The sequence below is a fragment of the Cebus imitator genome, unplaced genomic scaffold (assembly GCF_001604975.1).
Source record: "Cebus imitator isolate Cc_AM_T3 unplaced genomic scaffold, Cebus_imitator-1.0 Scaffold51, whole genome shotgun sequence".
NCBI classification, from domain to species: Eukaryota; Metazoa; Chordata; class Mammalia; order Primates; family Cebidae; genus Cebus; species Cebus imitator.
Genome location: NW_016107366.1, coordinates 9,322,703 through 9,326,006, shown reverse-complemented (window position 1 = coordinate 9,326,006; position 3,304 = coordinate 9,322,703). Strand labels below are relative to the sequence as shown.

The following is a 3,304-nucleotide window of genomic DNA, read 5'->3' as shown; positions in this document are numbered from 1 at the left end:
CGCGCTGCGGGCAGCGGCCGGAGCGGCCAGAGGAACCGGGTTCGGCGGCAGCGGCGGCGGCGCTCGGAGACCGAGGAGGATGCGGCACCGGCTTTCAGAGCCCGGGGCTGCGGCCGCCGCCTGCAAATAGGAGGCGGCGCGCGGCGCGGGCGGTGTTCGGGGCGGGGAGCGGGGGGCGGCGCGGCGAGGCGGCGGCGGCGGCGGCGGCGGCGGCGGCGGCGGCGGCAGCGGCGGCGGCGGCGGCAGGAGCCCGCGCCCGGCCCGGCGCCCGCCCGCCCGCCCCGCGCTGCTCCGCGGCGCCTTTTCTGCACCCGCCGCCGGGGGGAGCGGGAGCCTCGGCCCTCCGCGCGGCTGCAGCTACCTGCCCTGCGTCCGGCCCGGCCCCCGACTTAGGGATGGCAAACTTGCGCCCAGTGGCCGCCCCCGCCAGCGCCGGCCCCCGCTCCTGCTGCTGACGGCGCCCAGGTGAGTGCTCGGCCCCAGACCCAGACCTGGCCTCGCACCGAGCCCTCCCGGCGCGGTCCCGAGTTTCCGCACCGGCCAGGACTCGGGGCGCTCTCCTCACCCATCTCTGCTGAATTCTCCCCCAGCCTGAACTGAGTTCGTTCAGCGTTAGCCCACCCCCATCTTCGGGGGAACTCCCAAGCCTGGAGCCGAGGCCCCCTTGATCGCTGGTGAATCTCTAATCTCTGCCCACCGCCCCCCCCCCAAGCCTGGACGGACCCTCTTACCCATCTATGCTAAAGTCTCCCCTTCTAGAATCCTAACACAGACCGTGCCCCCTTTGCTGTCTCGAGTCTTTCCTATCTCGGCCTGGATCCGTGCAGTGCGTCCCCCACCTTGGTTAGAGCCCCCCCATTAACCTGCAGCTCAACTGTGTCTCCCCCTCCATCTCCCTTCCCAGTAGGAATGCCTGCTCCTCTCCTCCACTTCATCTCTGCTCGAAGTCTTTCCAGTCCCCATCTATGTCTGCCCATAGTTACTACCCTCCCCCGCGCCTGTACCCCGACCATGCTTCTTCTCTATTTCTGCCCCGAGTGCCCCCTCCCCCATATCTGCCCTGAGTCCCGCCTTCCCTCGCCAATCTTGCTGCAAGTCCCCTCCCCCCCAGCTTGGAATTGGGGCCGTGTTCCCCGTGTCTGCTCTGCGCCCCCTCCCCTCCAGCTGAGAACCCGACTGGACCCGCATCCCTGACTTCCATGTCCATCTTTGGCCGGAGTCTATCTGTCCATCCCCCATCCCTATCCTCCCACCCCTGGTCATAGAATTGGGCACCAGACGCACCCTCCCGCAGCCCCAGGGCCGGCATGATCGAGAGGGGGCTGTAGGCTGTGAAGTTGGCGGCCACTCCCGCAGTCAGCTCGGTCCGAGGGCACAGCCGCGGGAAGTCCTCCGCGCCGCGGCCAGTGCAGAGCGAGCGACGGATCTGTTGCCCGCGGGGGGGAGGGGCGCCCGGGCCGAGAGATGCCGCCTGCCTGCCCGCCTCGCCAGCTGCCGGCCGGGCCCCTGGGCGTCCTCTGGCGCCCCCTGCCCGAAGCCCGGCACCCGCCACCCCTTCTCCCGCGGGCAACACCGGGTTTCCGCAGCCAGAGTGTTAGCGGTGGCTGCGGGACTGACGCTGGGAAGTCCCTGGGGAGAGGAGATTGGTGGGCCAGGCCAGGTGCCTCCGCGCGCTAGCCATGCCCAAACACTCCTGGTTGTCAGGCTATATGTTCTGGGGGTGGGATGGGTGGGGTGAAGGGCTCACCCCAGCAGCAAGTCAAGAGTCCTTTGAGCCTTCAGGCACAGACCAGTAGGACTGGCCGCGGGCTCGCCGGCTCCAGGACCTGGTCGAGCTTGTTTGTGCTTGGTCAGGTGTTGCCAGGGAGCCTCTACCCCATGGCATTTCCCATGAGGGGAGGGCTGGGGGCAAAGGTGGGCCCTGCCTGGCAGCATGGAGTAGGTTGTGGGGGAATCCACCTGACCCTGGGACAGAGCAAGCACCTGGGGAATATCCTCTGCACTGCTACCGGGGTGAGGGTCAGTGTAGACTCTGCACAGGATATGCCCTGGTGATGGTAGTGGAGAGGTTAGGAAGGGTCTTCTCTGGATGAAAATTGAGAGAAGAGATCTTCCCCTCCTCTTCCCTCTCTTCTCCTTCCCCTCTCCCTTCTGCCCCCCTTCTGTACTACTCTTCAAAGGACATGTCTAGTCTGGGGTGTGTGTGCGTGGTCTGTATTTCTGTAACACAAAGTGAGATCCCATCTGGTCTCTGCCCCCATCCCTCCCTCCCTCCCCACCCCAGGTAATGAAGCTGAGTAAGTAGTTAGGAACTCAGCTTTCAGTCAGATGACCTGGGTTCAAAAGCTGTGGGACATGGGCAAGCTACTTAATCTTTCTGAGCCTCAGTTGACCCTCTTATAAAATGGGTCAGTGATCACTGCCTCATATAGCTGTAGGGAGAATGAAGTTAGGTTGTTTCTATAGGGTATATGGCACCTAGCAATGCTCAATCATGATAGGGGTGTGGGGCAGTTTCTGTTCAAGGCCAAGGTCAGGCCCCTCTCCACTCCATTCAAAATCCCAAAGGAGGAAAATGAAAAACGTGTTTCAGTGCCTTCAAACCAACCCCTAGAATAATACAGAAACACCTTTAGCCCCCGTGCCCTTTTCCCACCCCCCCCCCCAAAGTATGGGTGCAGGGGAAGCTGGTGACTATCAGTTTCCCTCATCTCCTTCCTGGCCCTGCAGCTTCCCACTATATTTCTCTAGGATCAGCTCTGGCCAGAGGGACATCAGTGAAAGCCAGGTCAAGATCTCTGGGGTCTTGGTTCAAGTGTAGAGGCTGCAGAGGTGGGAGAAGTACTGAGAAGAAACCCCAGTCAGAGTTCCCGAAGGCAGGCAGCCGGTTAGGGGGAGCCCAGGTGGGAAATCAGTCACTCAGCTACAAAAGAGCCTCTACCCTCCCCCAGGAGGTCAGACACCATCAGGAACTTCCCAGGGCCCTTCAACTCTGGTCAGAGTTAGCAGGGCCACCTGGCCTGAGGGCTTGAGGAGTTTGAAGAAAACTGGCATTGGCCTGAGTGGCTTGGGGGAAGGGAAGGTGGCGGGGAGGAAGGGGACTCGAACCTGTGATGACTGGAAGTCCTCTGGGCAGTGTGGCCGGACCTGGGTCCCACTGCGGAATGGCAGCCTCCTCGCCACCCGCCTGCCCCGGCAGCCCTGACATTGGGGAACAAAAGTATTTGGTTCCTGTAGCAACGGTGGCTCCAGCTGCTGCAAAGTTCCGGGGAGGCGGGCGGAGGGCGGCTGAGTCACCGCCCCC

At 63.3% G+C, this 3,304-nt stretch overlaps 1 protein-coding gene across 14 annotated transcripts in view; it reads left to right on the top strand.

The window, feature by feature from the left end:
• Nucleotides 1–290: 290 nt before the first annotated feature.
• ADGRB2 (adhesion G protein-coupled receptor B2) overlaps nt 291–3,304 on the top strand; it is a 36,857-nt gene continuing 33,843 nt past the window's right edge. For 10 of the 14 annotated variants that reach the window (XM_017527897.2, XM_017527895.2, XM_017527907.2 and 7 more), the window contains exon 1: nt 314–465. The gene's annotated coding sequence lies outside the window, so the exon portion shown is untranslated. Of the gene's footprint in view, nt 466–3,304 lie in introns of all 14 variants that reach the window. The other 4 variants (XM_017527902.2, XM_017527898.2, XM_037738249.1 and 1 more) reach the window with 2 other exon arrangements.